At 43.6% G+C, this 26,417-nt stretch overlaps 1 protein-coding gene across 5 annotated transcripts in view; it reads left to right on the plus strand.

Annotated features, from left to right (window-relative positions):
• The window catches only part of RGN (regucalcin), a 92,406-nt gene that overhangs the window by 16,398 nt on the left and 49,591 nt on the right, over window positions 1-26,417 (plus strand). The window contains exon 1 of one of the 5 annotated variants that reach the window (XM_085622848.1): window positions 22,329-22,409. The exons of 2 other annotated variants lie outside the window; for them this stretch is intronic. The gene's annotated coding sequence lies outside the window, so the exon portion shown is untranslated. Of the gene's footprint in view, window positions 1-22,328; window positions 22,415-22,821; window positions 22,954-26,417 lie in introns of those variants that run through there. 2 more of the 5 variants (XM_085622849.1, XM_085622852.1) reach the window with 2 other exon arrangements.

A 26,417-nucleotide genomic window follows, 5' to 3' on the forward strand; every position in this document is an offset into this window, starting at 1 on the left:
CATTGTCACTTATGCTGACGATACACAACTTGTTGTGGCCCTTAATCACTCCACTAATTCTTCACCTGGCCTAGGCCCATGCTTGGAGAAGGTAGCTAGGTGGATGGAGGATTCCTATCTGAAATTGAATGGAGATAAGACTGAGATGATGCTCCTAGGTAATTCTCCCATATTTAATGTAGGAATGTTGTGGCCAGTCTGTCTTGGTCCTGCCCCTACTCCCAAGAACCAGATTAAAAGTCTGGGTTTCTGGCTCAATCGCAACTTGAATTTTAAGCATCAGTCCCTGAAATTGGCTGGTACTTGTTATGGAATACTTAAGATGCTTCGTAAAGTTCTTCCTCTTTTACCATTCCTTGCAAGAAGACTTATGGTCCAGGCCTTGATTCTTTCTCACCTGGAATACGAAAATGATCTCTATTTAGGAGCTCCTTGTGCTACCTTCACGAAGCTGCAGATGGTGCAAAATTGCCCAGCGCATATGCTCCTTCGGATTCCGAACCGCCAATCTGCAAACCAGCTCTGAATACCCTCTACTGGCTCCCCATAAAGGAGAGAATTACATTTAAGGCCCTCTGTATTATTCCCAAGACCTTGGCAGGGAAGGGACTGCCAATTAATCTGTCCATTGTTTTTCCATACCGGTCGAACAGGCGCCTACGCTCAAACAATCTCTGTCTCGCCTTAGTTCTCAGAATAAAAAAGTCGAGAAGTGGTGGTCGTTTGTTTTGCTATAATGCTGCTAGGATGTGGAACACCCTCCCCCTCCACATTCGTCTTGAACTTAATTATTTGACCTTTCGGAAATCTCTTAAAACATGGCTTTTCTCTTAACGTTGCTTAGTGGTTTTCACTGTTTATGCTGCTATTAGCGCTGGGATGCCCTTGGGTAGCTACTCGCTTAACAAATGTTTTATTCATTCAATATAGAAAATGTTTCATAAGGCAGTTGAGACTACAAGGTGTATGATTCACATTTCATCCATACTGGTAGGTACTTTTTGAAAGCACTTGGTCTGGAGAAGCACAAACTTAGGATTCAGAACATAGCACAGTGGTTAGAGTTGACTTTAATGTATTTCTGCCCAAACAAACCTTTCTTAGCAACATCAGAATAGAAAGACTGGGAACAAAACATAACATTCTAACCTTTACCATACAGCTTGCATGCAGATCTTGGATGGCAGTTCATAGCTCACTGGACTAGATTGCGAATGTAATATTATGAACTGCACAGTAACAGAATCTCTGTGAGAAAAATAGTAACCCAGTGAGCTATCCACATAAAATATTGTTCTTTGATATGCATGGTACACATTCTTTGCAGCTAGCATATTAACCCTCTGCGCTACCTTAGATAAGTGAAAACTGGCACTAGATAAAACTCCCTTCTCTCCAGCAGGTACATTAATAAATCACCAGCGTTAACTTGACACTTTTATTGTTGCCCGAACACTAGTGACTATGCATGAGACTTTTCATTGCTTTTAATGCAGCTGCACTGCTACAAAACCGGCCTTCACTAACAAAACCGGCCCCCCCCCCCCCCCCCTTCCAGCCTCCCAGGGAAATGCCCACCCATCACCCGATGCCCAGCCATTCGAACCTTGGTGGTGTTCAAAACAGACAGTCTTTTTGGCCAGTCCACCAGTATTCACTGACTGGCGAGCACATGCAGTGTTCGACATATAACAATTGCAATTAATGTGTTATTCATATTACCTAAACGATGGCTAGACTGCTAGAAGGGTTGAACCTGAAATGTGTGCTCTTTAACAATCATTTCTGAAGTTTTGCATGGCATTTGTGTCAACTCCAAAAACAGATAATCTTATCTGACTTTACTTGTGGCTTCTGTTAGAGGTTTGCCCAGGGCCCGCTGCTTACAGGAGAAACAATGACCTGCACCACCTCAAGGGGAGTCGAGGAGTTGAAACTCTAATTGAGTCAATGTGATGACTCAGTCAGTCTCACTCATGTGATCTCACCTGCCCCGCGGCCCGCCTGAGGTCCGACCGTCCAACTCAGTCAGAGAGTGACAATTAAGTGAAGCAAGTCACTCACGGCCAGGTCCCGAACTTGCATTGATTCTAGTCATTCACTCCAGAGTCTTGACACCCAGCACACATGCAGCAGGCACGAGGCCAACTCGACTCCAAGGCCGTGCCGCATCAATGCAGCTTTTACTGCTGCACGGGGGCTGGCCAATCATTTTTGCCAGGGCCGTAATCCTTGGTAGCGCTTTTGCGTCACCAGATAGACGGCCCTTGGACCCGGTCGACTGTCCCAAACTCGGTAGTACACATACCGCACCAGTCAACAAATCCTCAGCTAGGGTAGGGTGCAGCAGGTGCATGCTTGCTCTTACATTAATGTGCTGTTAGCTGCAACATGTGTAGTAAGTCACTGTTCAATCATTCCCAGACTTGCTGCACCATCTTTGTGCTCATTCGCTCCGCTTCCTGGCCCAGGTCCACAGCAGATACATACAATGGATCAAATCAAGGACTGCACTGGCCGGCCCGGCCTGGGGTCACCATAGCAACAAGTGAGATGACTTCTTTCCTCTACCAAGGCCCAGCTTGCAGGTCATGATGTCTCTGCAGGCAGAGCTTCAGCACAGCACTGCAATCACGCGCTGCTCACACTGTGGCTGATTTTATGCCACCCGAGCGCTTGCCAAGGCTAACAAACAGCCAGGGGTTGCAACCAATGTGACAGGGGTCACAATGAGTTGCTTAGGAGTCGCAGTTGCGACTCCTGGCGACCCCTAATGGTTCAGTGAGTGTGGGGGTGGAGTAATGCGCATAACTAAAAAAGAAAAAATCTTTTCTTCCATATTGTTGGACTGTCACGTGGAAGGGACTGTGAATAGAATACACCGCACGCACCTTAAATGAAATACAAGTGCTAGTTAAACTAATATACACAGTGCAGTAGAGACCCCTTTCTTTCCTTTTAACGTGATGCAACTCAAGGTTGTCATTAATAGTGCAGGAACAGTTATTCATTAACAAAAAGTATGGGAACTGTTTTGATAGAAGTTAAAAAGCTGGGGAACGCCGTTCCTAATAGATCCCGCCCACTTCAACCTCTGTCCTACAATTACTTAAGTTGATTGTACGTATAGATGAAAATCTGCTGGAGTAAGTATTACTGAAAACCGTCATTTGCACATCCAACTTTTTTCAATTATTTTTTGTACCTTTTTTCATGTGGATAAAAGTCTTCCTTTCCTTATAGTAGTATTAAACTCAACTACTCTCCAAATCTGTATGTAGGTGTGTAGGATCACAACTAAGATATCGTTCTCTACTGCTAGAAGTGGCATATTATACTTCCTAGATGAGTTGCACACGTTTGCGACTGTGCATTTCTGCACCTCTGTAAATCCAGGTGTGTGCTCCTGGCATCAATGTACCCTATTGCATACGTTCCTGCATCCTTGTGTTTCTTCTCTTATGGGTATGAGTTTAAGGGTGACATCAGTTTCCTGTTGTCAGATTTTCTGCCTGGGCCCAATCTGATGCTTAGGCTTACTCCCCTCATACTCCTTGATTGTAGGTAGGTCATTGTCAGAAACAGGGAGTGTTTATCCTCAGATTGTGGCGTTTCCTCAACTCCACATGTCCTCTCTCTGGATTTGGTGCCTAGAATGTCCCCCTCATGTAGTTTGTTAGTGTTCTTTTTGTGGCGAATGGGACAAGATTATTTTATTCTCACTATGTAAGTGTGGGTCTTATTTTGTCTGTTATTCGGTAGCCTTCTCACTATTGCTGGTGTTGTCACTGAGGAGCACAGAGGTTGCCTCAGTTTCTGAAGGAAGGTTCAGGATTTTTGCTTTTCATGCGCTCCATGTTTTTAATTAAAGAACGAAGCTGTGTTTCTTCCTGGACTATGGATTGATCTGTGTCTGCCTCTGGCTGCAAACAGTGTGTTGCTTTGTAGCTATATATATCTATATCTCTCTCTCTCTCTCTCTCTCTCTCTATATATATATATATATATATATATATATATGTATATATATATATAATTCAGTTATCATTAACCATCAAAGTGTACACAGACAGAAACGCAATATCAATAAAACATATACATTAAATATAGAATAACGGGCCAAATGTATAAAGCAAATTTGCGATCGCAAACGCCGAAATTCGCCGAATTTCGGTGTTTGCGATCGCAATTTTGCTAAGTGGTATGTAGGAAGGCAAAGCTGCGTGCAAAATAAGGAATCGCAAATTTTGCGATTCCTTAAATGCAATGTAAGAAGCACCAAAAAAGTGCAATTTGGCCTTAAGGAATCGCAAATTACCACTAACTACAGGTTGGTGGTAATTTGCGATTTCTTTCAAAAATGCATATTTTTGCATTTTTCAAAGTGGCATGTGGTGCACACACATGTCCTTAGGGCATGTATGTGTGCCACATGTGCACCCATGCTCATTTCAGGGGTGCAACAGGGTGTCCTTTTGACACCCTGGCACACTTGAAATTGCATTCTCAATTTGCGATTCTCTAATTGAGAATCGCAAATTGAGAATGTCTTCCCATTCATTCCTATGGGCCTCTAGGCCCATAGGAATGAATGGGGAGGTATTCCTTAATTGCGAATTGCAATTTGTAATTCGCAGTTAAGGAATATGTAGGATTCGCAAAATTATTTGCTAATCCTACCTACATTCCGTTTTGCAATTCTCTAATTGCGATTCCCTAAAAATTGCAATTAGAGAATCGCAAAACACGTTCTACCTACATATGGCCCAACAATCCACAAATACTTCATCCAACTTCAGAGAGAGAATGTATATGAAATAGTAATAATCATGTTGTGTTTTATGATAAAATCAAATACAAGCACGTCATTGATTCCCTAAAGTAACAATACATCCACAGCAGCATCATCGCAATTCTTAAAACAACATTTCCGAAGAGGCAATACAGAGTAAATCAGTGTAAGTAACTCTACAAAGGAGACAGTGCAAAATGCGACCAGCAGTCAAGTGCAAAAGGGCAAAAGATTTACAGTTCTGATTTCCCAATACAATCTCTCAATATAAATATATAATATGATAAACATCCTAAATAACGTTAAAGAAGATTACAAAAAGAATTTATAAAGGGCATTTATAAATACTTTTACAATGGGCACAAGCATGAAATGACGGCCTTTAAGATTTTGTTCCTCTGGTACCAGATTGCCTGTAAGAACCTTCCCACTGCAAATACTACTTTTGGAGTAGTATCACTTTTTTAGATTCTAAAAGCTACCAAGTGTCTGTATGTTCTCAAGTCATGGCAAATTGGCCGAATCCATTTATGGTGGGAATTGTAGTACTCAGGGCAGAAAAACATTGTAGGTATCCCATTCTCGTCGTTCGAACCACATGCAGGGCAAGTAATAGAATCTTGTTCCAAGCGCCTTTTGTAAGTTAAAGATCTTAAAGGGAGGGTCCTGTGGCAAATCGTATATACAAGCTCCTAGCTAGAGGAGAGGATATTAGTACTAAAAATTGCTCCAAGACCAGAAAAGGCCTAAAATAAAAAAACAAGTTGGTGGAAGAACCATTTGAGCTGGTTATTATATATCCATCATTTATTTGAACCCAATAGAGAACCTTCAAGGTCCTAAGTTCTTCTTTGCGATTTACACTTGGCTCGTCCCAGAAGCTCTGTAAACCTAATGTTCGAGGCATATGAGCTGCAGATCACACACTTAGGATAAGATCGCCATCTGGTGTTGGGCTCGGATGATTGCAGGTTGTTGTTGTCTTCGGAAGAAGCCTTTTGGTCACGAGATAGGTGACTCCTCCCCTGGACAACAGTGCGCATGGGCATCCACTCCATCCTCAGATTGTTTTTTTCCGCCATTGGGTTCGGATGAACTTTTCCACTCCGGCTGAAAACTTCTGAAAATCCAGCTTTCGAAACCAAAAACCTTTACAACTCAACGTCGAAATCCAATTGGACCGGTTCCGGATACGGTTCATGGAAAGGACACCTTTTAAAAAATGCCCCCAATGCGGAGCAAAGTTCCCCCACAGTGACCACCACGAGGTCTGCAACCTGTGCCTCTCGCCGGAACATAACGAATCCTGCTGTCCAGCCTGCGCCGCATTCCGCTCCAAGAAAACCATCCGGGACCGAAGAGCTCAACGCAATATCATGGCCAGACCAGCTCCAGAACCAGAGGACATCTTTGTCCAGGATGTCCCGGAAGACGATTCCGAAGACCTCCAAATCGTATCCGAAGCGGACGATTCTGATGACCTCATCACTCCGGGGCAACGAGTGAGTACCAGGGCCCCTACCCCAACCCCTCCAAAAAAGGCATCGGTCAAGACTCCGCCAGCTGGCCCCAGTCGCGACCGAAAATAGTCTTCAGAAGCCCCGCCCTCGGGCTCGGCTCCGAAGAAATATAAGCCTACAGGTGGCTCGGGCTCGAGCAAACCACATGTTATTGTGCTCACAATACCTTCGGCACCGAAGACTCAACACCTCTCGGCACCGAAGCAGGCTCCGAAACCATCGAGGCTGAAATCTCCACCGGCACCAAAACGTTCTTCGGCACCGAAATCCCCACTGGCACCGAAAAGTTCTTTGGCACCGAAACCATCATCGGCACCGAAACCATCATCAGTACCGAAAAAAGTCCAAAAAGACTCTACCGATCATCCAAAACATAGATCGGAACCGAAAAAGTCGGCACCAAAGCCACTTTCGGACAATGAAGAACTTTTTCGCCCTGATCCCACGCAAAAAGGATTTATATCAATCCAAAAACCGGACATGTCACCGCTGTGCCATACAAGAAAAGGAAGCTGGACGCAACACCTCCTCCAGCTCCCATAAAGAAGAAGGACTTCGCCACCTAACCCATTCGTCCTTCCTCTCCTATATCACCTCTCATCCCACTCCCCCTGCCCCCATCTCCTTCTCCTCTACCATCTCCTTCACATACACCACCTCCACAGGATGATGATGATGACTTAGGGGGAGTAGGGGGAGGGGGTGATCCGGATGACCTTAATGATCCTAATGATCCTTTCACACTCCCGGATACAGCACCCTTAGATGACTGGGCTTACCCTTTACCCGATATTCCTGATCCCACTACATACCCCTCCAAACCCTCCCCTCCAGATGACCACCTAGGGTTTGGGCAGCTGATAAACAGGGCGGCACTTTTCCATGGTGTCACCATGCACTCAGATACACCCGAAGAAGACTTTCTTCTGGACACATTCGAACAGTCCCAAAACTCAGTTCAGATCTTGCCCATGATTAAGGGAGTCATAAAACAGAGGTTTTTAAAGACCCTGTCAGAGCTAGGGTTCTTAACCCCCGAATTGAAAAAAAATATAGACCTGCCCCACAAGATCCCGCGTACATTAGAGCTCCCTCTAGACTCTTTAGTAGTTTCAAACGCAAGAAAGCGGGCTAACTTCCAAACAACAGGAGACACACCGCCCCCAGATAAAGAGTCCAAGCTATTAGAGGCCTCGGGCAAAAGAGTTGCAGCACAAGCTGCTAACCATTGGCATATTGCCAACACACAAGCCCTATTAGCCCGATATGATAGGGCTCATTATGATCAGTTAGAAGATCTTTTACAACACCTGCCAGATCAGTACAAATCCCAGGCCAATGACCTCATCCAAGAGGGAAAACTCATATCTAGCGCATCAATCAAATGTGCACTAGACGCCGCGGACACTGCTTCTAGGGCGGTCAACACAAGCATACTACTTAGACACCATGCATGGCTACGTATTTCAGGCTTTAAGCCGGAAGTACAAACAACAATACTTGGTCAACCATTCAACCAAGAGCAACTATTTGGGCCCGCAGTAGATACTGCACTAGAGAAGATGAAAAAAGATAACGAGACTGCTAAATCAATGGGAGCATTACAGTCTCCACAACCACGAGGCTCCTTTCGGCGCTCCTTCTATAGAGGAGCCTCCAAAAATGTTGGAACAGACACCTCTTCCACTTTCAAAACCTCCGCACAAACATCCCCTAACAGAGGATATTTTAGAGGAGGATATAGGGGAAACAACACCAAGGGCCGAGGTTGGGGCAATACCAACACCCGTACCTCTCCAGCCACTAAACAGTGACTTGCCTCCACTCCCCCCAGACCATTCCACTCCGGTCGGGGGAAGACTCCAACAGTTCCTACCTGTCTGGAATTCCATTACAACAGACAAGTGGGTAAGACAAATTATCCAGTTTGGTTACTGCCTCGAACTCACAAACACCCCCCGCACATACCACCCAAACACCGTCCAATGTCACCACACCATCTTACACTCCTCAAACAAGAAATTCGGTCCTTGCTTCAAAAACACGCAATAGAACCAGTTCCACTCCAACATCAGGGTACAGGAGTATACTCTCTATACTTCCTAATTCCCAAAAAGGACGAGACCTTAAGACCCATACTCGACCTCAGACTACTAAATCAGTACATACACTCAGATCACTTCCATATGATCACTCTCCAACAAGTCCTCCCACTACTTCAACAAGACGACTTCCTTGCCACATTGGACCTCAAGGACGCATACTTTCACATCCCCATGCATCCTGCTCACAGGAAGTACCTAAGATTTGTGGTAGACGGACAGCACTATCAGTTTACGGTCCTCCCATTCGGACTAACAACTGCACCCAGGGTATTCACCAAATGCTTACCAGTAGTGGCAGCGCATCTCAGGAGACAACAAATCCATGTCTTCCCGTATCTTGACGATTGGCTCATAAAAGCCAATACTTTCGACAAATGCGTTCTCCACACTCACCGCACTATTCAAACCTTGCACAACTTGGGATTCACCATCAACTATCCCAAATCTCAACTGCAACCCTCCCACATACATCAATATCTGGGAGCCACCATAAATACTTCCAAGGCCATAGCTTATCCCAGCACAGCCAGGATAGCCAACATACAAAACCTCATCTTAAAATTTCAAACTCAACACTCTCTTCCAGCAAGAGTGTTTATGCAACTGTTAGGCATGATGGCATCATGCATCTCCATTGTGCCTCACGCACGACTTCAAATGCGTCCCTTACAAGAATGTCTAGCACAACAGTGGAACCAGGCTCACAGACAACTTACCGATCTGGTGTTGGTGGACAGTCGCTCACTTCGCTCACTGAAATGGTGGAACACCATCAACCTGTCCAAAGGGCGACCGTTCTTAGAGCCTCTTCCACAAGTAGTGCTGACAACCGAAGCATCTCTCACAGGGTGGGGAGCCCATCTCCTTCAACACACCACTCAGGGCAGATGGACCACTCAACAAAAACTACTCCATATCAATCACCTAGAACTTCTAGCGGTGTTCCTAGCACTGAAATCCTTTCAGGTACATCTAAGGAACAAAACTGTCCTCATCCGCACAGACAACATGACGACCATGTATTACATACAAAAACAGGGGGGGGACACATTCTCTCCAACTGTCCCAACTCGCACAGAACATCTGGAGATGGGCAATTCCCCAAAACATCTACCTGCTAGCGGAACACCTTCCAGGGGTTCACAACCAGGTTGCCGATCTCCTAAGTCGACAGACACAACAAATCTATGAATGGGAATTACACCCCAAAGTCCTACTCCCATTCTTCCAAAAATGGGGCCAACCAGACATAGACCTGTTCACCACACACGAAAACGCAAAATGCCCAACCTTCGCCGCCAGGTTTCCACACCCACAGTCGAAGGGCAATGCAATATGGATGAACTGGTCAGGCAGATTTGAGTACGCTTTTCCGCCTCTCCCACTCATTCCATTTGTGGTACGCAAGCTCAAACAACAGTCTCTAAAACTGATTCTAGTAGCTCCCACTTGGGCACGTCAACCCTGGTTCACGACACTTCTGGAACTATCGCTAGTTCCACATCAAAAACTGCGCCTTTCCCCGGTCTTATTAACCCAGGACCATGGAGAAATCAGACACCCAGATCCACAGCAACTGAACTTGGCGATCTGGCTCCTGAAGTCTTAGAGTTCGGTTACCTCAATCTCCCACCAGACTGTATGAATATCATAAGCTAAGCTAGAAGACCTACTACTAGGGCATGTTATGCTGCAAAATGGAAAAGATTTGCCATTTACTGCACTAACAATAATATATGCCCACTGGATGCTTCCATCCAAAACATTATTTGCTATTTACTACACTTACAAAGATGCAATTTAGCGTATTCCTCCATACGTCTACACCTAGCAGCGTTAGCAGCCTACTTACAAAATAGACAACACTTGTCACTATGTAGTTTGCTTATAAAATCTAATATTTGCATTGGATCACTATTTAAGGTACCATCAAAGCCTTCATGGAAGGTCTCAAAATAATTTTTCCTCCAAGATTACCACCTTCCCCAGTGTGGAATCTAAATATTGTTCTAACAAGGCTCATGGGCCCTCCATTTGAACCTATGCATAAATGCGAACTGCAATTCCTTACATGGAAAGTGGCTTACCTTATCGCAATCACATCCCTGCGAAGGGTAAGTGAGATACAGGCCTTAACTATTGAAGAACCATTTCTACAACTACATCGTAACAAAGTGGTTCTTAGGATAAACCCAAATTCCTACCAAAAGTCATTTCCCCTTTCCATTTTAACCAATCAGTCGAGCTGCCAGTCTTCTTCCCTAATCCAGACTCAGTAGCTGAGAGAGCACTTCATACCTTAGATGCTAAAAGAGCCTTGCTTTATTACATCCACAGAACCAAAGCTTTTCGCAAAACCAAACAACTGTTTGTTGCTTTCTCTCCACCACATAAAGGCAACCCCATTTCAAAATCAGGTATAGCCAGGTGGATAGTTAAATGTATCCAAATATGTTATCAAAAAGCTAAACGCACTCTTACAGTTCCCCCTAGAGCGCACTCCACACGTAAAATAGGGGCTTCTATGGCATTCTTAGGGAACATTCCCTTAGAAGATATTTGCAAAGCAGCCACATGGTCTACCACACACACCTTCACTAAACATTACTGTGTTGATGTGCAAGCCAAACAACAAGCTTCCGTAGGCCAGGATGACCTAAAAACTCTATTCCAAACTGCTGCAACAGATACAGGTGACCACCGCTAGGGGAGACACTGCTATATAGTCTATCCTAAGTGTGTGATCTGCACCTCATATGCCTTGAGCGGAATATGCTACTTACCAGTATGCATCTGTTCTTGGCATGTAGAGCTGCAGAGCCACACACTCCCACCCACCTCCCCGGGACCTGTATCTGTTCCAGCATTGTCTTAATTAGACACTACACATGGACATCCTTTCTCTTTATTCTTATACACTCCATCAATTCCCATCATGGCGAAAAACAATCTGAGGATGGAGTGGATGCCCATGCGCACTGTTGTCCAGGGGAGGAGTCACCTATCTCGTGACCAAAAGGCTTCTTCCGAAGACAACAACAACCTGCAATCATCCGAGCCCAACACCAGATGGCAATCTTATCCTAAGTGTGTGGCTCTGCAGCTCTACATGCCAAGAACAGATGCATACTGGTAAGTAGCATATTCCTTTCCCTTCCAAGCACAAACAAATTTAACCCAAGAAAGAGTCCTAGCTCTTGGGACTTTTAGTAAATCTATAAGTGAGTCTTTGTAAACTCCTAACTTGGGTGTAGTCCAAAGAAAGACCCCAGTACACTAAACACTTTAAAACAGCCAGGTCAGCAATTCAGCTATAGTTAGCAGGTGAGTGTCAATACAACACCAGTTCTCGGTGCCATAAAACGCCGCACCCTGAGCTTTGGCACAATACATTTCCAAGGCTGGTGAGACTACACGCAATGTAGTTTGCTTATAAAATCTAATATTTGCATTGGATCAATGCTCTATTACTAGAGTACTCATATTCAATTGACTTGTCAACCTGTAATTAGCCATAAGTCTGACACCTAAATACTCAAAATTCGGTACTCTTGCTAAAAAGTCGCTGCCGACATGAACAATAGAATTTTTCCTCATACCCTTTCCTAGCACCATATATTTAGTTGTATTCACGTTTAGCTCCAAGCCCCTAGAATTGCAAAAGCATACAAATGTATCAGTTAAGATTTGGAGCCCCATAGGTGTCTTGGAAATAAGAAGGGAATCGTCGGCGAAAAGAAGAATTTGCATCTTTCTGTTATTCAAAACAGGGGAATCATTTCTACATTGTTCCAGAGCATTCACAACATCAATCATATATAAAGAGAACTGCGTTGGGGCGAGAACACAGCCCTGACACACACTTCGATCAATGGGAATGAGGTCAGTCAATTCTCCATTTGGACCCCAACGAACTTGAGCATAGTTTTTATCATGTCATTTACTATTCAGGTGGACCAGATTACCTGGGGCCCCCATATTTGTCAAAACTCGCCAAAAATTTGAACGTGGGATAAGATCAAACACAGCTCTTAAATCTACAAAAGCCACATAAAGCTTTTGTTTTTGTGGTAAAAAAATATTTCCAATATAAAATTGTGACCATAAAATCCTGATCAATTGTACTAATCTTTGCTCTAAAACCTGCCTGTAGAGGGGACACAATGTTGTCTGTATCCACCCAGTCATGCAGTTTCTCTAAAATGTGTTTTGCAAATATTTTTTGAGCGTTATCAATCAAACTGATCGGCCTATAGTTTGAGGGATCTCTTGCAACGCCCCTTTATTATATTGTTATAATTTCTGCCGAGTGCCAGGAATATGGCACTTCACCCCCAGCCGCTATTGCATTTGATAATACATTTAAATACGTTGTCCATATCTGGGGTCTGTTTTATATAAATCTCCAGGTATTTTATCCAGGCCCTGGAGCCTTAGCAGACTTTAAGAAATAATTGGCTCTATTTGTATCCTCAATGCTAAAGAAAAGAGGGGCAGTAACTTCTGTAAGAGTTGTGATATCCAGGTTTGCAAAGGCATCTAGGTTGCTACTACTCCATAGGTCAATACAGTCTTCAGTGGCATAAAGGGTAGAAAAGTGTTCCTACCCATTTGTAAGCCAAGATGTTATAATGATGAGATTTAACATTATCAGACTTGGTTAGAGCCACTAGATGCCAGAACAACCTAGTATAATTTGTTTTACTAGCTTCTAACAAATATTGCCAGAGTTTTCAGCCCAGTTCCTTTTTGCCACGTTCAAAAGTGCCATATAAGTGCATGTTGCTTTGCTAATTTTGGTCCACACCATCTAAAATAGCTAATCTTAGTGAGATCTTGGTTGATTTACATACTAGATCAAACCACTTTGACTCCTTAGCAGAGTTGGATTTTGCATGAGATACGTCCTTATAAAAAACCTTTTGCATCCGATAATGTACTCTTAAGATAGGAATTTCTACTTTGTTAAATCCCACATATTCCACCAAATGTTTAACATAAAGACTGTAAATCTGCTAATATAATTTTAGATTAGACATAACATTTAGCCAAGTAACATAACTGCAATTGTTGGTTACAAGAGGGGCTGGTACTATAGTTGTGCAAATATTATTTTCTTGCCGCAAAGATTCCCCCATAAATGTTACTTCCAAAGAATTATGGTCGCCATTGACTCGCGATATCACTTTCAAGTTGGTTAAAAGGGACCATAATTTCACATCGACAAGGACGTAATCTATAACACTAGTGCACTCTCCTCTCTTAAAAAGTTGGTGTTCTATTGGGATCAGAGATGGTGCGCCCATTACATGCCCCAAGTCCCCTACTAACTGTTAAAGAGTCTAATTTGAGTGGAAGACTAGAAAGGTTTTTCCTTGGTTGTCCTTATAGTGACGGGATACCCCAAATTTGATCTTCCTCACCAGTTATCTCACTTAAATAAATCAAGGGTTCATAAGAAGTGTTAAAATCCCCTGCCACTATAATTTTGTATTTATCTGTACGGTGTCTAAAACTTCTTTCAAAAGAGCTAGTGTAGGTGATTTATCAGATACCCTTATGGTTCTAACTTAAATATTTAAAAGGGCAAATGTAGTCCTGTTGCAAAAATCACAATAATCCCCATTAAGTCGGGGCAATCTATGTCCATTATTGTGAGCAAACTAATACATCCATCCATTTCTAATTAAAATCATAAGACCCCCAAATTGCTCGACCCAAATCGCTCTGCTGGTTTTGCCTCTATGCTAAAGGTGATGAAACCATCAATAAACACTTTTTCTGTGGCCCACGTTTCTTGAAACATACAAATGTTGTGTTCTTCTACATACACCACCCACTTTGGATCAATCAACTTTGAGCCGAGTCAAGCTAAATTCTGTGATAATAAACTAATACTAGGTATAGAACAATTACTACTGCTGGACATAAGTCCAAAGGGTGAACCTGGCCTCCCATCTAAATGTCCATTCTCAATCCTATCTATCTTGTTGTGCAAGGTAATCTTACGTCTGTCCACTTCATGGGTGTCATCTAAGTTAACTAAAAATAACTGGATTGATGCATTTTCTATAGTACAACAATTTCTCAAAAGGTTGTTCATGTTAGCAACAGCTGGACTAAGCCCGTCCTAATTCACCGGTGCATTCTCTATAATGCAACAATTTGTTGAAGGGTTACTCGTATTAGCATCAACCGGACTAAGCCCAACCTTATTCACAGGTAAAATACCAATTTTTGTCACCTTGAGGGTTACAACAAGTACTTCAAAAAGTAAGTTCTCGATGGACAGACAAGGATTCGATTGAGATTTGAACATTAGTCAATCAACCTCCAGATTAGATGAAACAACAGACAAGGGAGTAATGGTATCACAGGGTGGAGGGCTGGGCGCATTCCTAACAAGTCCTCTTGGTATCCAATAGATGGGGGAGATTCCTTCAACCTTATTCCCAGCAATTTAACCCCCAGAAGTTGGCATGTGCGCAGTTCAACATTTATGAGATTTTCAACCATATACCTCGAACTAGTATATAATAATGTGAAGATAGGTTAGGTGAACATCTTTTTGCATGCACAAAATCCAATCTAACCACGAAAAGCCAATTCCGCTCCACCCTAAGCCAGTGGGTCAATTTGTTAATTAAGGCTTCTGTGTCCTCAAAGGATTCTGGTTTCAATTTTGGGACCTGGACCATATAGATTGATCGCGTAGGGGAGATGACCGAAGACTCTTGTGACAAATTAGAGTAGCCTTTTGTAAAATGACTTCTTGACTGAAGAAGGATAGGTGGACCAGTTTAGCCGCTATGAAGAGGGGCCTATCACTGTGGTGATTCCTCCAATCTGATGGAATAGCTAGAGGCAATGATTCATTGGTTGACCATTTCAAATGGTTTTGCATTTGCTGTGTGTCGAATCTATGAGAGCCCCCGCAGAAAAATGAGAATTGTAAATTGTACTTGATGGTCTTTCAGATTCAGCCACTTTTTCTAGATGTAATTTGTTGTGATTGCTAGTAACCACTTGTCTTGTGTCCGAGACTGATTCTCCACTAGTTATGGAATTTGAGTTGGTACCTAACTGGTCTTTCGCAGAAGGCTCATGAATACCTTTAGTGCGCATATCATCTTGACAACAATAGCATGTTTTAGCTAGCAAGCTAGTAACCTGGGCAGACAGGGAAAGAATTAAGCTTTTGAGATGATCCAATTTAAGGTCCAATGTATCAATACTACTTGTTCCCCCATGAGCTTTATGTGCCGCTACAGTTGATTGGATTAGATTTCTTTCAGATGTATGAACCTTATGTACGAGAATTTCTTCATTTGGACCAATTAAGTGAAATTGATTGAAACAATTATGATAAGGCACGTTAGAGAGCACGGGCCATACCAGCCATTTCAGGACAACAGGATTGAGAAATTTAGATCTTTTAAACATGGCTGGAATTTTTGGTAGTTGACCCTTCCCTTTTTTCTCATTTGTAGTTCGCAGCAACTCCACTTCCTCTATTAAGGTGTCAGCCAATGTATTCACATCAGATAAAGAGGGCTCAGGTATGACTTTCCCTGGTCCCTGTGGTTCCTTGGCATGGGCTTCACTTTTCACAGGATCACCTGCCTTACGTTTGCCCAGATCTGTAAAAAATGAGGACTTAAAACAAAAGCGAAGGAGCCATTGAAACTCAAGAAGAAGAAAAAAAGAAACAAATAAAATATAAGTCTTAAGTTTAAAAAACAGGCTTACTAGTGATTTATGCGTAATCTTAGCTTAATTAAAAGAAAATGGGCCCAGGCTGGCCTCCTCCGGTCGATGACTCAGAACTGGCCCGTCTTTGCCCGGGCACCCACCCGGGCACATCCCACGCTGCAGGAGCCCATAGGTCAATTTATTCAAGCGCCTCCGGACGCAGACGTAACGGTGGTGGCGGCGGCGGCGGAGGCGGTCTGCGGCTGCTGCTGTGATGCTCCCTGGGGCTTTTGGTAGCCCCCGATGGCCACAGCAAGGACTCTCATGCTGCGCGAGTACACAGGTCAATTTATCCAAGCGCCTCCGGGCACGACGTGACAGTGGTGGTGGCGGCGGCCTGCGGCTGCTGCCACGATGCTCCCTGGGGCTTGCGGTCTGCCCCCGATGGCTTTGTATTTCTTGTTATGCTGTGTCTTCTCCTCCCAGGTCTTTTTGGTTTCCATGACTTTCTTCTTCTTGCTGATAGTCTCAGTCAGTATGATGTGTTATTGGCTGGCTTTCAGGCTACTTTTTGTCTAGGTGGATGCGCCCCTGGTTGAGAGATCTTCCGATTGTTCATTGAATCTAATTTGGGACTCATGGAAGTTCTATGACCATAAGTTGTTGGTGTATTTTTTGTATTGCTGCAGTTATTAGCTTGGGCATCCTAATGCTTTTGCTGTTTATTTGTGATGCTTCCATGTTGTAGGTTAGTGGTTTTGTAGTTATGAAGGATGTTATCCATTTGATTGCCTAGAAATGTATTTTGTGTTTCAGCAGTGATTCAAATTAATAATGCTTATCCTGGAAAAAAGATATAGTGTTTAATGAAAATGTTCACAGATAGTTATTTAAAGAAAGTCTTAATTTCAGTAGAAGTAGAGATGAGTAGTATCCTCCTTGATATAGCTTTATATTTTTTGAGCAGCCAAATTTGACAGAAACTGCACTTCCAATCATCCAGAAAAGTGAACTTCCAATGACAAAAATAAACAACCTTCCTCACTTAATCAGGCATTAGGACCTTAAGGAAGAAGGCCGGATGGTACAGAACACTGTTGTGAGTTCGGAAATCTCATAAAAATGTCACAAGTAGCGTCACTTTAAAACTTACTTAGTGAACCTCCAATTTTCCACGCCTTTCCTGGTCGATGAATCTTTGTCACCATGTTAGAATGGAGCATCACACAAAATAGACATCACTTTTAACATTGGATGCTCAGCCAATAAAGAGAGGGCTGGTTAAGTTTCAAATGTTTATTTTCTCTTTAAGTGATTAGTCAGTATTTTTGTTCTTTTTATTTAGATTAGTCAAATAAAACCATTTACGTAAATAGAAAATTTTGTTAAAACAAGCATAGTAAATAACTGTGTTCCTTTCAGAATTTAGTCCTTATTCTAATCTAAAGGACCTAATCTACCCTAACGAGAACCCATAAAGAGTTCTTTTGGAAAAAAGCAAGTGATTTTGGAGCTTAAGATTTATATCTAAGAAAGGTCGAACTCCTTATAAAGAGTAGTTCTGGAAACTCAGCTGAGTTCCCCACAAAATCTGCAATAGCAACCGTTAAGACAGGTAGGAGGAAAGAATCACAGCAGTAGTTATGAACGGCATAAAAACAGAAATTCTCCTCACAGAGCGTTTGGAAAATCCAAGAGTAAACCCCATTACCAATAGCTTATGGCGATTTGGGCTAGCACACTAAAGTGCTAGGGGACTCTCTAGCTAGGAACACGTACTATATAGAAAATGCAAAATAAATTCCAAAAGCAGGTGACTATGTCATCCTCATCCAATGCGGATGGATCTTTCGATGGTCCGTTGTCTTCATCTTTGATTCCCATGGTAAATGTCTATGTCAACATGAAGTCATTCAGATGTTACTACAGCGTATTACAAAAAGTTACATCTACGAAGGTTCTTATGAGAACCTTTTGCAAACCTACTCTATTAGCTACTTGGGGTCCCTTTTCTGTAACAATGAGTTGCTCTATTAAATGAAATATTAAAATCTGGTATGTCGTGGTTAGATCAAGAAATTTTAACTACACCAAGCATTTTTGATCATTAATATACTTATTCATTATAGGCATGTAACATAGGAAACATTCTAAAATACAATTAAGTCATATGGTGTGAGGACGAAAGGAATACATTTTGCAGGAAACAGCACATTACACTAAGATGTTGAGTTCTGCAGTTCGGTTATAACATTAAATCATTAGGCCTTGTGTTTTCTTAAAGGTATAAAGAAGAATATAGGAAATACTTAGGCCTGGCCGTGAGAGAACGATAGAAATGAAAGTTTTCTGCAGAAATAAACAACATTTTCACTTTTTGGATGTTTAATAAAGGCACATTTTCCTAACCCCTACTTTAATAAACATTTTCTATGTTAGCTTTAAAGTACGTTTCTCTATTACTATGTGGTCAATTTTCATAAACATTTTCAGCTCTCACACTGTCGAAAGACAGAACCTTGGGCAAAACGATATCCTCACTAGGCGCCTTGAGAAGGGCTTCATGAAGGAACCCATAGATAAGGAGATAACCAGCCCACACACTAAGTCAGAAATTATTTTACCAAGCAGTATACTGCCATTGAACATACCTGTGAAATATTTTACAAAGAGAAGGTATTATCTTGGCTTCCCCTGGCAAGTAAAGAGGACAAGCTGGTGATAGATAGCCATTATGGGTTTATTGTGACTGGTATCAGTCTGATTGGTTAAACTTTCTCTCATTGGTAGTTCCTTTCCCTGGGGTGGTGGGTAGTGTAGTTGGAGTTCTAATGTAAAACAGGATCTGACAGCATAATAGGAGCCTCCAGTCTTGCAATTAAATTGATTAATATGGCTATTACAGTGGAGGACTGTGTTCCCAATAGTGTGCCCAGTCTGTGGATAAGTAAACTTCAATCCTTATAAATATTTTTAGTGTGTTTTCTTCATAGACATAGGGGTTATTTTTTCCACATTAAAAAGTAGCTTTTTATTAACAAACTCATTACTTCCACAAAAAAAGTGATGGTAAAATGGTCCTCCGCTTTGATGCTGAATGAGGGTTGATTGAAAAGCAGCTGTTAGGAGATACCATCCCAATAGATGATCACATTAAAAGTTATTCCTCCAAGTATAACAAAACCTTTTACAAATGATCACCGTTTTATGAAAGGCTGACAGTGCTTAGAAATCCTGGAGGCTATTTTAATATTTCTGACAACTTTTATGGTCCTTTTGTAACCAGTGGAAGTCCCCAAACTGCAGATGCTCTGTCTCAAAATTCCCACATGGCATAACTTTTGAGGGGCACTGTAATGAGAAATTGAGGAATGGGACCACCAGAAAACTCACTCTATATTTTAACCCCTGAGATGCACAGACGGCATGGCTGTAATAGTCATTCGGGCTCACAAGGCAATCCATGATGAAAAGTTTTACACAATTTGATGTTTTGCATCAGCACTTCAAGACGGTGTCTGACAAACCCCATGGCCTCTTTTGGCCTTTGTGGTCGTTGTTGGCCGCAGTTTTATTACCATTATGCATACTCATTTTGCAATCCCCTGGGCATATTTTGGCCAGGGTCATAAATCATGGAATATCATAAATCAGGTGTCATAAATCATTTGTGTATCATAAATCACTTGTGTCATGACAGCCATAAACTGGACGTCAGCAATCCTCTGCATTACTGGTTATAAATCATTCGTTGGTCATAAATCATTGTGTATCATAAAATCGTAAGATTATGGGTCATAAATCATTTGTGTATCATAAATCATTTGTGTCATGAACCGCCATAAGTTGGGCATCCTAACTCATTTGCCTTACTTGTCATAAATCATTTGTCTAACATCATTCATTGGTCATAAATCATTTGTTTGTCATAACTCATTTGTATATCATAGAATCGTAAATCCACAGACAGTTTGTTATTCTGCTCTTTTGCAGGCGTATCTCCTTTCTTGCCACTTTTTGGGTCAAAATTGCTCTGTTGGTTCCCACCCCCTTTGTGTGTGGGGCGTAGCCTCTCCCCGGAGTTAGGCCCCAGCTCACTACCTTGCTAGTCTTTTTAGTGCCCTGCCATCTGGCGGGGTCTGGGCTGTGAGCGCCGTCCTGGTTTGCTACCCCATTTTGTCATGCCTACTCACCCTGCCATACGGCATCCCAAAGTGAGCAGCCCTCCTTCTACACACCGCCCTGTCGGTGTGCCTCCATAACCAGCCAATGCACCCTTCTTATCTGCCACTCCGCCAGGGAGGCTCACGTCTTCCTGCCGCTTCCCCCCCCTTGTGCTGTCAGGATGTTCAGAATGTTGTCTCCACTCGCAGCTTGTCAAACATGAAAGAAAAAGAAAGACAATACCCCTTCTTGGGGAGGGGGGGGGGGGGGTGAGGCAGCACACCGTCCCCTACACAAAATCATTTGCTTAACCAGAGCCAGGTGTTACTCTGTGTAGGTGTCACTTTACCAACCGTGTATTCAAAAAGTATTTACTTATTTGTACATGATGGCTTCTTTTGTCTAACTATTAGTATCATTATTATTGTTCTTATTTTATATTATTATTATTTTTTTTGTTTTTTTGTTCAATTCTGCCTCTATTTAACTGTCTTGATAGAAAACGATCAGTGGAGGTCGGCAAAATACCAGAATTGCCTACTGCTTGTTCAACTGCCTCTATTTAACTGTCTTTATAAAAATTACCCGTAGAGGTCAGCAAAATACCAAAATTGCTTTCTGCTTGTTCAACTGCCTCTATTAAGCAATCCTATTAGCATTCTCTAGATTCCGGTCCATACAAAGCGCCCGTAAATAATATATATATATATTTTTTTAATGTACAGTGATGTGACCACCGACGGCCCTGATCTTATATTAAAACTGAGTTTTGGACTATACCATTTACAGCAGAAAGGCAATATTTCTCTCCCTGTTTTCCCATGCCTGGCATGTCACGCAGTGTGGTGCTTGCTTCCCCTCCATGTTAAAGAACAGTAGATGTTTCAGCAACCAGGATAATGTGCTGCATAGCTAAATACGTATAAGGTCCCAACGGCGAGACCTATTGCATTGCAAATGCTTGCTTTTCTTTCTTTCTTTTTTTTAAATTTTTTTTACTAAGAACCCTTCTGCGCCGCTCCCCAGCTCCACGATGTAGTAATGTGCTGTAGTATGGGGACCGGCGCCTTATAATCCCCCTGCGATTTTCCCGCCGAAAAGGGGGGTTGCTTCTATTGGAACGTGGTTCAAACATCACCGGGCCCCCTCCATTGAGCAGGTGACTAGGCGCCTCACTGGTGCGAGTTTTGCTGTGACGGAATCGCTCCTTCTGCTTCAGGGCGCTTACCGGCGGTTAGAACTGGTTCCTTACAGGGCTCCGGCCTCCGTTATGGTGCCGGCCCTCGAGGCCCCCTTCGGGGGCGGCCTCTGCAAACAAGGAAGTGGGACTTTAATGCTATAAGGCTATAGAACATTCCACCACTAGGGCAATTAGAACAAAGGCCTCATGGTAAATCCCTTTGGGCTCCGTGAGGCCTTTGTCCACAGCAACAGCTGGAATGTTGGAGCTCCGGGTTGCCACATGACATTAGAAGCCCGGAGCACTCCATTGTTTTCAACGGCGCTCCCAACATTCCAATGTTCTAATAACTTTAAGGAGCTCTTCTGCCAGAGACCATTAAAGGACATCACAAGACAAGTCATCAAATGCTGGAGTAGAGTTGCCTTCAGGCATTAAGGCAGCTGGGAAGTTTTTGGGATATTCCTGAGTGCACAAAGGATTACTTGAATTGGGTGCCGACTAAGGGCGTTGCGTGACTGGTTTCTGAATGGAAGGGAGAATATGGGAAAAGACACTGAAGAAAGCTCGTCATCAGTGGGTAGCAGGAGTGCACATATCCCCTACCCCCTCCAAAATGTCCAAGTGTGCCATTTCAATTCAAGTGTGCAACGGCAAATGAAATAGGGTACACGGAATTACCATCTTTACTTTGGCTATGGAAGACCGGGGTGAGTTATGCCGTTGGGTGGCTGTACACCGAATAAAGTGCTGAAGACCGTTTTTGTTACCAAACGCATGACCTCCCGCTGGGACAGGTCAACCTTTCACTCAGCTGCAGCACCTAATAAATCAGTGAGTGTTTGTCTCACATCCCCAGCCTGGAGTTAAAGTTTAACAAAGTCCAGAGTATAAACCGCGAGCGCCGCCAGGGAGCGTTTGTCTCGGGTGGCACGAGGAAGGCGTCCCTGCAGCAGGTGAGGTATGCACTTCTCATCTGCAAACATTCCATTGAGGTCCTTCTCTCGCAGTGCGCGAGCCCAGTGCTTGTAAGTGGCAAACAACCGTCGTGGTATGGCCAGGGTGTGGCTTATCGGCTAGAGCGACCGACTTTGAGGCTGGGGAACCAGGTTCGAGTCTGGCGGGAGGCTGCAACATCCTGTGATTGATTCTGGGCAAATCACTTAAATCTCCCCGTGCCTAAAAAATGGATCTGTCCGTCTGTAATGCAACTGGTGCTCGTGTAATGCGCACTGATGCCTCGCTGTGGGTCGAGATCGCGCTATATAAAAAATATGTATACTTCTTACGAAACGTAAGCCTTGCTCAACCCATGACTGTGTGGGCGTGGTCTGGCGAGAGTAGAGAATTTCTTTTTGTTGTTGCATATTTATATAGCGCGAACTCGACCTGAAGGCATTGGAGCGCTTTACATGAGGCACCGTATTTTGGCTCGAACCCTGGTTTCCAGCACCAAAGTCGGCAGTCTAGCCGACGGACCACATCCTCTCCCCAAAATCGGTGAGTAACAGTCTGCTGACCTGGTCATTTGTGTACAGGCCCGTATTTTAAAGGACTAGTATTTTCCGAGACTATTTTGATATGGAACAGATTAGCTACGGCCAGCAGTTGGTGACGTCGTGACTAGCGGAGAGCAATCTCGTGAAATCAGGCAGGGCAGCAGGTTACAGGCAAGGCGACTGGAATTATGCGGCAGTGGAGGACAACAGTGTGCAGTGAGCCCATCGTGCAGGATTATGTGGCACTTTCTGTGGCATTTTTATGTTACTGTGTTGACATTTTAACAATGTTTTACGCTAACCAAGACAAATTGTCATTTAATGCCGGATGACATCATTCAACAGCTGAAAGGTGATCAGTTAACTCCTGCAAAGAGTCACGTTGCGCGCAGTGTGCTCGATTGTTGATAACTTTTGATCCTCTTGAGCTAGAAGTACGTTTTTTGAATCTGCAAACTATGCTCAGGTTATGAGGTGAGTGCAGCAGATTCATGTTTATTCGGGACATGTCCGGGCCGGTCCATCACATTTTTAGGTCTCGCTTGAGCCAGCGCTTTAGCGCTGCTCTGGCGAGAGCTATAGAAAACGGGGATCTGGAAGTGCAAACAGTGCTTTTCAGGCCCCCAACTACAGTGCATGTGCGCCGGGCGCGCGCACCATTTGGCAGCCTGCCTGTACATTTCGGGCGCTTTGATGTTCTCAGTGAGCTGCGCGGCCACTGCGAACATCAAAGCGCCCGCGAAATGATTACTTTCACTTTAACGTTCGCACCTACTTGGCAGACTGGTTCTCTGTTGCTCTTTCCTCATCTGCTCTCTCTCCTCAGAGTCCGTCCCTCTCCTTGTTGCAGCAGCTGGCATTACACGGGGGAGGGTGGCTCTTCGTGCCTACCAAAAAACAAGCATTGGCATAGCCAATAGGTCTCGCTTTTGAGACCTTATAAGTATTTAGTTATGCAACTGTTGCATAGTTAAACACTTATAAGGTCCCAAAAGCGAGACCTATTGGCTATGCCAATGCTTGTTCCTGTGGCCCTCGTTATAGGCCCAGCAACCACATTGTTGCTGAGAGATCCTGGGCTTCATCAAAGCAGCGATCATAACACTAAGGGGCAGATTTACTATTTTTTCACGTAGCGCACCGAAGCAGCCGCAAATGCTGTGATGCGCTAGGTGAACAGGAGAAAGGAGAGCGCCCTATTTACTAAACTTGGCACTCTCCTCCCCTCTCGCTAGCGCCGGCGCTGAAATCAGCTGCCATGTGCCACGGAGACACCTTTGCGCCATGGTACCAGGACGTGAGTCTAGCATAGGTTTTGTACTTCCAGCACAAGATACTATACGCAGGCTCACTTGAACTATTTTCACACTTTGTATTTGTGCTGTAAAGTGCAGCACGCATGCAAAGTCGGAAAAGGAAGGAGGAATAAAAGCATTTCTCCTTCCTTGCGCCTACTTGAAAAGGACACAGTTTTCTCATGCAGAACCCAATCTACTGTTTTTAGTAAATTGGGTTTAGAATGAGAACCCTTGGCTGGTTGCGTGAGAATGCCCATGCACCACCCTGGTACGCCCTCATGGCGTAAAATAATCTAAAGCAGCGCTGTGCACTTCTTCACATTACTTTTCCGTTACTTCCAGCGCGCTGGAATATAAATTAGGAAAATATGATTTTGTGCTGATTCGTGTCACTTTTGTGACGCAAACATGCAAAATCTTAGTAAATCTCCCCCTAAACTGTTTGACTACGAGCATTTTACTTCTTAGTTTTGAGCTGAGAGTATTTTTAAGGAGAACAACTGGCATTCTTGTTCCTGACAGGAGTGTATTTAGTCAAGTATAAATCTATTTCTTTTTTAAAAGGAAAAATGTTGTTGTAAGATATATTTTCTTTGTCGTTAGTGATTTATTAAGATGAGCGCATGGATTTTTGATATAAAACCTTTCTTTAAATCATGCTGCAATGATAGCAAAGCGCACCCTGGTGTCACGGTGGTGCTGAAGACCATAATGTGAAAAAAATGTGGCGTGGTAGTGATGGCTAGGAGCAGGCTACATTAAAACGCCTACTTCCTGTGCTTGGTTGAGTGTCCTAAGCCACTATTTCTCAGAATTGGGAGGTTCATGTGGTTGTAAGGGTGTAAAAAGGTCTCTCGGCACTTATCTAAAGCCTTGCGTGTGCCTCTACCATTCCAAAGTGGTTTTCCTTGTCTTTAGCAGAGGTAAAGTAACCAGGTGAGACAGCCCAGGTTTTTCACAATGTGTCCAGGCAGATTTCAGTACATTTTACACCTGTCCTAGTTTTCAGAAAGTGTCAGCTAACGCAGAGGGAGGTACGTTTTTATGAGTTCCAGTGCAGGATTAGTTGGCAACATCAGGGCTGGCTGTGGGCATGGGCGAGTTGGGCTCAGGCCCAGGGCGCCAATGCCAGAGAGGCGCACAGAGCAGTCTGCATTAAGGTCATGCGAACAGCAGCGTCCTCTCACTTGGCTCCTGTGAGTCGGTTTGAAGTGCTTTTAATGATTTGGTACCGGTTTCGCAAGTGCTTTTTCATCACCCCACCAGGCCTTTCCCTTGGCCTTTCCTCTCAGCCGCTGCCGTCACACACCAACACCGCCTCCCCGACAGTCAGTCTGGCACAGGTGTGAAAAGCCTGACCCAGGGCTTTAGCGCTCGTGGCGCCTGGTGCAACAATCCTTTTTGGCGCACCTACACACCTTGACCTCTTCCTCGGATTCTCTCACTACCACCGTGTAAAAGTGGCCCTCATCTCTCCAATCATAAGTTACTGCTAAACACAGCGCCCCCCCCTCAGGTCAACGTCCCCTCCAGAGGTCAGCGCCCAGTGCGGCTGCACCTGTCCCACTGCCCTAAAGCCAGCCCTGGCCTGACCTACGAGTGATTCAGGTGATTCAGAGGAAGTGCAAGGATGTTTGTGTTCAGAGGACTGTCACTGACGTGATGTTAGCCGTCAGGACCTGTGAATTCCCCCTATTGCCTCATTCTATTCAAGGGCAGCAGCGAGGGCGCCCCATTTCTTTCTGCTCAGGGCACTTAGGCCGACTCTGGCAACCATCATTAGAAACCAATGTAATTGGAACAGATGATACTTCCTTTAAAACCCAGGCTGAAGCACCCACTCCAAGAATCTGTTTTTGACCTAATTAATGGTCGCGGGGTTGAATCCCAGCAGAACCATTTAGCCTTTCATCCTTCCGAGGTTGTTTAAATGAGAACCATTGAGCTGGGTAACAATATACATCTCTTATTTCAGGGCCAAGAGACTCAAGGGTATACATATCCTTTACAAATGTACAGTATTACATATATTAAAAGTAGTATTTAATTACGATTATTGCCTTATTGTCTGTGTTGTGGATTTTGGAGAGTATTGTTAAAAAAATCCACTTTGCGCCACTCCATTGATTTGTATACCTACTTCTCTGTTTGTGGAATGTCCTGGTTT

Source organism: Triturus cristatus, chromosome 8, assembly GCF_964204655.1.
Source record: "Triturus cristatus chromosome 8, aTriCri1.1, whole genome shotgun sequence".
In the NCBI taxonomy this organism is placed as follows: domain Eukaryota; kingdom Metazoa; phylum Chordata; class Amphibia; order Caudata; family Salamandridae; genus Triturus; species Triturus cristatus.